Below are 9,938 nucleotides of genomic sequence, written 5' to 3' on the forward strand. Positions count from 1 at the left end.
CTTTGCTCAGTGCAAAGTCATCCTAGGGCGGGGGCAAGAAGGAATGGGCTTCTTGCATCTGGGAGGGAGTGCACACAGCCTCACCTTTACCCCAATGAAACCTGAATTTCCTTCTGCATAGAAGCTCTCCCAGCACAGCTGTGACAAAGCAGGTTCAGCTGCCAGCACCAAGCTGCCCAGCACCAGGCAGGCAGTGCATGACAGCAGGGGTGGGGGGAGGATGGGACCAATGATGGGAAGCTTCATCTGGAGGTGTGCCTTGGTTTGCAGTGAAAGGGGTCATCTCAGGTGCATGTGAGATAAGTGAAGAATTAAGGTCTGAAATTTTTTTTTTTTCAGGCTGTTTTGCAATCTTTAGCTAGCACATGAAATTTTTTTTTTTTTTTTTTTTTTTTTTCCTGTTTCCCATTAATCATTTTGGTACAAAGTAAGGAATTCCTCTCTGGCACTTTGCTGTTCTCTTTTGAGGAAGCCATGAAATCGTACTGCTTGAACAGCACCAGAGTAAGAGCTTCTCTTTTGTGCTGCCTGAAAATTAGGCTGTTTGTAATCACGCTGTATAACTCAAAGCTGCTATGAATGCAGCTGTCTTCTTTGTAACAATTGCAAGATGTGGGCTTGAGAGCATAACAATCACTTCATAAAGGTAACAGAGATCTTAGGAAAGGGAAAGACGGGTAAATTGGCTAAGGAGGGAACTACTGGAGGCAAGAAATAAGGGGCAGAGGGATGCAGACGAAGCTGTTTGCCATGTTGCAGGATGAGTTGTGCAGGAAGCCACCCTGAGAGCACCTGTCCTGGTGGTGTGGCTGGAGAGCCACCCTGAGAGCACCTCTCCTGGCTGCTGCAGGCAGGAGAGCACCGAGCCCACGGCCATGGGATCCTTTGGGATGCAGCTGGGAGCGTGTCCATCTGTCTGTCTGTCCATCACCTATATCTGTCCATCTATCTGTCTATCCATTTGTCTGTCCATCCACCTGTCTGTCTACCCTCCCTTCCGTCCACCTGTCTGTTCATCTGTCTGTCCACCCATCCGTTCATCTGCCCATCCGCCCGTCTTTCTGTCTATCCACCCGTCTGTCCTCCCCGAGGCCTGGGGGTCCCGTTTCAGAGCCCGGAGCGCAGCCCTGCGCCGCCGCGGGGCCGGGGGGTGAATTGGAAGCAGCGGAGCCGCCAGGGGGCGCCGGGGGCCGCGGGCGGTGCGGGGCTGCAGCGGCGCGCAGCGAGGAGGGGGAGCGCGGCTGGGGGCTGCGGGCGGGGCGGCAGGTGAGGGATCCAGCGGCAGCCACTGCTGAACCGTTTGGGGAGCGCCGCCGCTGGCCGGCACTACGGCTGGCACTACGGCCGGCACTACGGCTGGCGCTGGGCACATCCCCGAATTGCAGCTGCAGTCGGGCCTTTTCGCCTTCAGGTTGCAGCTGAGATAATTAGGAAGGCATTGAAGACAAACAGGAAGGCTGTTTCTCATTAAGACTCTCATTCTCCCTGATTTCTGTCAAACCCAGCCGTTCTCCGGAGCAGACAGGCAGCAGAGCAGTTTCGTTTGGCTCCTCCGTGCTCCTGCACGCAGCTTTTGGTGCTGACTTCTTTCCAGGATCGCTGCAGCTCTTTGTGGTCGCCGTTTCCCAGGACGGAGCGCTCTCTCCTGAAGAATGACTCCGGCCTTTGTTTCCTAAGGGATGACCTGATATATTAAAATGAATGCTGTTTCCTTGCTCTCAGTACTAGGACAGAGTCAAGAGCTGAATCCCAGAGGACTCTCCTAGATACAGCAACAGTAGGAGGAATCTGCTGCTGTAATTGCATTTCTGGGGCATTAGGCATTTTCTGATTCATTTAATCTGTGCCATGTTGCATTTGTTACAAGTCAGATACACAACAGAAGCCCTATTACCTTAGAAGTACAGCTATTATCAAGTACTGACTTAATTACGGATCAGATTAGTTTGACAGAACCCATTCTGCCCAGTCCTCCACTGCTGGGCGTTATGTCCTCCTTCCAGTCCCAGTTCACCACCCAGCAGCAGGCAGAGGGGACATCGTTGCTGAGAACCCCCCGACCCATTTGCTTTCCCATACACCCCCCACTGTTCCCAGTCCCCCAGTCTTACTGCTGGTTGGCACTGGGAGCTCAGCCCACCCCGGCTCAGCTCGCCCACCCAGCTGAGTTCCCATGGGCAGGGATGTGTGCAGCGTGTGGTTCCTGCTTCCGCAGTTTTCCACGGCTGCCATTGTTTACACAAAGCACCCAAGGTAAGGCTGTAGCTGGTATCTGCTCATTATCATCACTTTCCTCTTTCCTCTGATTGTTATGTGGTTTCCATGGCTTTTATAGCTGGAAGCGAAGACAACGCGACTTTCTTCCCTTTTGGGAAAGCACTTTTTGTTCTCCTGAATGGTGTCAGTCATGGCAATGGAGGCTGAAGGGGCAGGGAAAAGTCCCAGTTACACACAGAAACACTTCTCCTTCCTCCTTTGGCCTCAGGCAGCAGTGCCAGTGGGGCTGTGCTGGTGGTCCCACAGGTGTAGGGGTTGGGGGGAGGTCCAGGAGATGGCCTAACTCATTGCAGTGCGGGATTCTCTGATCTGAACCTCAGGAGGAAAAAACATGGGGCTCAGTGCACTTCCCAGAGACACCTCACTGCCCCACATCACCAGGAATCCAGTATTTTGTCCTTGTCAGCTCAGCTGTTGGCGCACAGCATCAGCCTGGGCTGCGGCACAAAGCAGTGCTGGCTACGGGCCGTTCTCCTGGAGAACCCCGAGCCGGCACAAAGAAATCTCTGTCTCTCCCTGTGATGGCATCCAGCAATTAACCCCGAGCACCGCAGCGTGCCCCTGTGCCCCTGCCCTGCACTCAGTGCCCTCCTGCAGCCCTGCCCCAGCCCTGCTCCATTTGGGAGCGGGGTCCTGCTGGGTGCAGGGTCCCCGTGGCACAGTGAAGCCGCAGTGCAGCGTCACACCAGGAAATACAAGATGGATGAGGAACTCGCTTCCAGAAGAAGTGGTAAAAAAAAAAAAAAAAAAAAAAAAAAAGACCCGAACACTGGATTTTATTGCATCAAATTATTTTTAAGCAATGCATGTCCAGAGAACAGCAACATTTAGTGCCAGAAGGGGACGTGTTGGTGCTGCAGGTATTTGCAGAGAGGGCTGCGGCGGCCCGAGCTCCATGTCCTGCATTGCTCTGCAGAGTGGGATGGCTGTGTGCCCATGTACCAGGCCCACGTACCCGCATGGGGAAGTGCAATTAAGAAATATTCTTTATTCAATTTGCCACTGGCCTTCCTGCAGATCACATTATTGAAAGATGAATTCAATTTCAAAGTTGTTTTTAAAATCTTCGGGTTTGTTCTTTTCAATGATTTTTTCCCATTTTTCTTATGTAAAGTCACAGGAAAACCTCATTGCAGCTAATAAACCCTAATGAGCACAAAAAGTAATGACAGAAAAATGAAAATGATGAGCAAGAAGTGATGCTGGGCCAGCGCTGCGGAAAACACAGCCCCCCAGCCTGACCTGCCAGGAGACAGCTATCCAGCTGCCTCACGAATAGCACCATTTCAGGAGCTGCACACGATTTCAGGAGCTGCACCCTCCCTCCTGACGGCAGCCCGTTGCTCAGCCTGCCCTTCTGCAGCTGTGGGACGGAGCAGGGAGCGTTCAGCAGGGCTGGGAGAAGCGCCGTGGGTTGGAGCTGCTGCTGCCCCGCGGGCTGAGCGCCCATCTCCAGGGGCGGCTGCAGGGCTCTGCGCTCACTGCGTGGTTTCAGTAGTAAACCAAATTGTTCCCAATCTCCTTATCTTATCTGCAGGTTCCAAGGGCACGTCCTCCGCACGCTGCCTGGAAACACGCCCCGCTCGGCGGCCGTCCTGCGGCAGGGCCGGCATAAGGAGGCAGATCTGCTTACCGCCGCCGTTCCCCGGAGGCTGAATGTGCTGAGATGCGCTGTGCGGTGGAGGGCACCTCTGCGTAGTGACCTTGAATGGGCAAAACCTGTAAAAACAACGGAGGTGGTGAGGAGAGGTTGGTCCTCCTGCTCCCACGTTGCAGGCAGCTGCGTGTCCTGAGAAGTGCACATCTGGGCACCCACACGTCTGCACTGCTGCCCCTGCATCTCTTTACACCCACACATCTGGACACCTGCACATCTGGACAGTGGCATCATTGGCTCCGATGTCTCCATGCAGAGCTCCACAGCACACAGAAGCACACAGGGAGGTATGGGGGTTTCGTTGATTTTCCCCTTTCTCTTGACCAATTTGATGCAATTTGGTGCTCGCTGCAGTCACCCCAGCCCACACTGCTCACCGGGTGCATGTGGAGTTGTCCTGGGCTGCTGGCAGAATGCTCTCACAAGGCCCAGACGCAGCCCCCCCTCCATCAGGACATGACATCCCTTATGGTGAAGCTTTGCTGCCTTCTGGAGGAGCGCGGGGCTGGCATGCTGCCCTGCAGAGCTGCTCCTTCTTAAGCTCATTAGCTTCAGAAAACAAAATGCAAACCCATTTCCTGGCTCTCCTTCTGTTTTTTTGGTAGCCTGCCCCCGCTGTAGCTTCTCTTTTCCTCTCAGTTTGGACTCCTCTCGGCCTCTCCCACCAACCCAGACCCCACGGAGGGCTGTGCAGGGAGGGGTCAAAACCAGGAACTGCCCCCATTGCCCAGCGGCCCATGGAGTGAATGGCTTTGTCTGGGCTTCTGGGAACAACCTTTGTGTTCAGTGGGGATTTCCACTGCACTTTGGAGATTCGTTCATTGCTTTTGAAGATATTTTTATCCAGGAAAGGAGATACAGCCTTGCTGTTGTGAAAATTAAAATGATTTCTACTCGGGCCAGCAGTGGTAGAGATGGAGATGATGGATATGGAGAAGGATGGAGAACTGGCACCGGGGCATCAGAACAGGGTGTGAGGGGCGCTCCCTGTGTTCCAAGGGAAAGGAAAACCTCGGTGCTGCTGTCAGGAGCAGAGGCAGAACAGGCGGCACTGAGCTCAGAGCTGAGCAGAGCTGGGAGGAAATTCCTATTTACAAGGAGAGCAATGCTCCCATCCACCCCGCAGGTCGCAGCGGGCGCCCGCACAGCACACATCTCTGGCAGTGCTGCAGAAAGGAAACCAGCATTTGGTTTGGGAACTGCTGGTTCTAAATCCTGGAAACGTGGCTGCAGATCAATTATACAGCAGCTTGTGACTTCTTTTTCCAATGGTTCTACAAATTTTGGGAAAACATTCCCCTCCTCAGAGTTGTCTCGCAGTAACAGAACTCTGCTCCAGCATTTGGGGTTCAGTGGGGTCCTGCACCCCAGGAGGCACCTGCAGGACCCCCTGGCCCCCATGCTGGTTGCTCACTGGGTGCCTGCACTGCCACTGCATGCGCAGAGAAAGCGAGCCCACAGCTCCTCCTGGCCTGGGGCTTGAGCCTGCTTCTCTGCACCCAGTTTGCACCCAGCTCTGTTACAACCAGATCCGTTCTCCGCTCCACGCAGCCCTGTGAAGATGAGAGCCAGCACAGGGCGGTGGGGAAAAAGCTAGTGTGGGATGTGGGAAGGGCTGGAGGGGCTGCGGGCACCAGGTGCTGCCCATCAGGGTCCCACCCTGCAGCAGGGAGCAGCTGCAGGGCTGGGGCCCGTGAAGGGAGTTCTGGGACTGCAGCTGAGCTCAGCTCTGCTCTGGGGCTGTGCTGAGCACCCTGTGTGTGCTGGGGCCTTCCTGCTTGCTGTGCAGACCAGGGGTGTAGGCTGATGCAGAGGAAGCAAGTGGCAGCCGCTTGGCCCGTCCTTCGATGAGATTTCTTCTTTCCTGAAGAAACGAGAGTAAGAATAGACAGCCTGTTTGGCCTCTCCTGACAATGGAACTTTGTCATATCTATAATTAACTCTGTTATTTAAATACTTCTTCTGTGAACATCTTTGAAGATTTCCTCGCCCTTGGTTTGCTCGTTGCTTTGCCATTCCTGCTTCCTGTGCTGCAGTAATTTACGGGGCCATGACTAATTGCACTTTTCCATTTAATTGAGAACTTATTTCTGATTTGGCCTCTGTGTGTGTAGCTGTAGCTTGTGTGGCCTGGTTGGTGCCCTTCTGCAGTCCCAAATGCACCTGATGGCTCCCAGAGCTCCCTGGAGAACTCAGAGAAGATGTTCAGCCCACATCATTCCTTTTCCTTGAGAGGCACTCTGCGGGATGAAGCCTCCCCACCCTCTCTGGGTGGGATGCAGCCTGGAGCAGCAGCGAGGGAGCGCACAGCCCTGCCTTGGCCTGGGAGCTGCTGCATGCACGGATCTCTGTGTGTAAGCTGGGATGTCTCTTCTGTGCAGTGCTCCCACCGAGCGCCTCTGGGCACTCAGCTCCCTGACCCTGTAACTCCTTACCCTCATCTCTGTGATTCGGAACAAAGCCATCCCCAGGCGCCTCGAGCACACGGCCCCTGTCTCCGTGACGTGTAGAGCAGTCCCCATCGTGCTGCAGACAGCAGATGATAATGCATGGCTTTGTTTGTCCCTACGTGCCTGCACAGTGCCCCTAACGCTGCAGTGTGAATGGTGCTGCACAGCGGGGCTGCAGAGGGGTCACCACGGCCCCAGTCACAGCGCTCTGCTGTGGGGTAGCGACCTCTGAGTGTCACAGATTGAGCACTGATCCTCAGAGTAATGCTGCTGTTAGAGTCTGGGTGATAAAGGGACTGAACTTGCACTGAAATTAGGGGAGGAGAAGGCAATCAACATAGTGCTGATGTTTGCTCCAGTTCTCTGCCATGGGAAGGGCTCCCTGCAGGAGGTCACTGCTGTGTGTGTGGGGCTGTCCTGGTTAGCAGAGCTGCGGGGTCAGGGGTGCAAAAGGCACTCAGTGCTTACCCAGAGGGCTTTCTTCTGCCTCGATCAAGGAACCAAGGCAAGTCAACGTGGGATGGCTGCAGGCACAGCAGTGCTGGGAGCAGGTTCTGCTCTGTGCTGTGACACCTGCCGTGGAGCTGCCATGGGGCAGGTGGGTGCGGGGGTCCTTTGCCACCAGCAGGGCTCAGGCTGACTCACAGCACCTCCCACTGGTGCTGCTGCTCAGAATAAACCTGTGACCGGATCTATGTCCATGGGAGCCAGGAGGACTTGGTAATGCAAGTGGCAATGAACAAAAATTAAAAAAATGTATTTTCTTTGAATCAACTGGAGGTGAGCTGGGCTAAGATGGGAGCCTGAGTTGTCAGCCACACAGAGATCTGCTGGGTGCTCTGAGGAAGGGGAACTCCTGGTGCTGCTCTGGAGTTGTGCTCACAGCAGGTGTGAGCTCAAGGATTCGCACCCTCCAAGGCTGCCAGTACAGAAGGTCCATTCATGCCCTTTGGTTTACAACAAGGAATTCACACAGATCCTTTGTGATGGTTAATATATTATCTGGGACTCTTTTTTTTTTTTTTGTGTGTGTGTGTGTGTGCCATATACAGTGCTTCATCTGTGCCTTGTGCAATAAACAAATCCATAGCAGCAAGAAAGATAAAGCAGTCATGTAATAATGGCTTGTGATACCAAGTCAAGTAATAAGCAGACCTTGAACATTGCTGCTTGAGGGCAAATCTGGGAACCCTCTTCTGCAGCACCTGGGCTCTGACGGTCCAAATACCCACTGCAGCTTTACAGAAATGTAAAGAACTTATTTCTGATTTGGCCTCTGTGTGTGTAGCTGTAGCACAGCTACATTTACAGAAATGTAAAGCTGCAGTGCCCAGCCCATCCACCCAATCTGGCTGAGTTTGTGGCCCCAGAGCTGGTGCTGGTGTGGGGAGGGCTGGGTGCAGCAGTGGGGCTGACAGTATTGCAGCCTACGTGGAGATGATGACCGTGGCCCGCAGCCTTGCATCCACACTGCCTGTTATTTGATCTCAGAGCAAGCCTAACTCAGTAGAAAACACTCATTTATTATTATTATTATTTTTAATGCTGGATTAGCTTTCTGCTGACGTTGCTCCCTGGGCCAATTTGCTGCAGGACTGGAGAGCCAGGGACCGTGGCAGAGCACAGCTCTGTGGGACTGACGTGCATCAACACCAAGAGGATGCTGCAGGTGACGGATGGCTGGGAGCAGCCAGGGATGTCTGTGGGTCTCAGTGGCAACATGGCCTGACCCATTTGGTGCCCAAACGACTGACCTGCTTAAATGAAAGATGGCCAAGCTGCTTAGAAAAAATAAAAGTTGAAGCAAGCAAATATCAGGAGGGACGTGAGCCTTTACCCGCAGGCAGGAGGATGTGGAAGTTTTATTGTTTTTCCTTTGGTGGTGTTCTTTTACGCTTTGGATGCACAATCCCAGCAAATCTTGGCTGGGATACATCCATGGCTGCTTCCCACTGCCTGCTGCCCTGCTCTGCTCCTGCAGGACATACACTGATGAATGCAGCGTAAGCAGGAAAAAGGGGAGCACAGCACGACTGGACGCATTAATTGCTGCCTGCGTGGGGCCTTGTTTGAGTCCTGTGGTGTGTGTGATATTTCATGTGACAGAGCTTTGCAACGCTTCAACTTTGTCCTGTCCACAAAATGACAGTCTGAGCATCATTGCTTTCTATAGATCTGGAATGGTGGCAAAAGAAATTTAGTTTCCAGCCCCAGATATTCTGATCCTCTAAGGCGGTGTCCTACAAACCCAGGTACAGGCTTTTCTGTATTAGCTGCAAGTGCTGAACACTTTCTTCATAGGAATGATAGGGAAGTGAAAGGATAAAACCAAAATATGTGCTGCTGCGTTTTGTATAGTGTAGAAAAGAAAAGGAGCATAGTCCAAATAACAACATCTAGTGCTTTTACAGGGCTCCGTGCATATGGCATAAATGACAGCTAATTAAACTTTATATCCTGCCTGCAAGATAGGCATGTAATTAGTATTACATCCCTTCCGTAATTAGGAGACCGCATGCAAAAAGCTGTGCCTGCAGACCGTGCTGGGAGGCGGTGACTCAGCCCCACTCCGGCTGCGCTGTGACGGCTGAGAAGGTCGCGCATCCGACCTGCCGGAGCGGGCGCTGCGGTGGGCGGCTGTGCCACGGCCCAGCAAACGCGGCTGGATTCACTTTCCAGCACCGCCCGCCCCAAGCCTTTGTGCAGAAGCGCCTGCTTTTCCGTCTGCAAAAAGCACGACGCTGGCTCCGGCTCGGCCGTGCGTTTCACGGCTGAATGGACAGGAATGCCGCCCAGCCGCCGCGCTCCGTCCGGGACGGGTCTGCGTGCAGCGCGGGGTTCTGCCCGCTGTGCTGAGCGCTGGGAGCTGGGCGCGGCGGCCAGCCGGCGATCAAGTGATCCTCTGCCACGAAAGTGGCTCCTGCTGGCTGCACGCGGGTGGGCAGGGCCAGGTGTCCCAGTGCGCGTCTGCCCACCCTGGCGCGGGCTGGGGGCACGCTGCCGGGGACGCGCTGCAGGCGTTCGCTCAGGGCTCGCTCGGCTTTGCCACCAGAACGCGTGTTCTCACACCCACGGGGCCCGCACCGCGTGCGTCCCTGTATCACTACTGAGGGACTGCCTGACTTTTGGCTGCCGATGCAAAACCTGCGAGCAGAGGGAGCCGCCCGTGCCCGAGGTTCATCCCAGGAGCTCGCGGTGGGGGGCTGTCCACGAGCCCCCTGCGTTCACCCAGCAGGGCGGCCGTTGCACGACGCGCTGTAAGGACGGGGTAGTAGGGTCTGGCGGCGCGTCCCGCTGGGCAGTACCAGCGCTGCGCCTCAGGTGCTGCCTCGCGGGCTCATTAACGGGCGCAATTAACGCGGGCGCAGAGGGAACGAGACACGTGGACCGCGCGGCGCGCGCAGCCCCGCGAGACCACCCGCACGGCGCTCGCACCGCCCCCATTGGATCTGAGGGCGGAGGGGCGGGGCCACGGCCGTGAGGGGCGCGGCGAGACGCGGGCGGCGTGGCGCCGCGCTGCGGGGTCGCCCATTGGCTGCGAGCGCGGTGGAGGC

This window comes from Meleagris gallopavo, chromosome 15 (assembly GCF_905368555.1).
Source record: "Meleagris gallopavo chromosome 15, MGAL_WU_HG_1.1, whole genome shotgun sequence".
Taxonomy (NCBI): Eukaryota; Metazoa; Chordata; class Aves; order Galliformes; family Phasianidae; genus Meleagris; species Meleagris gallopavo.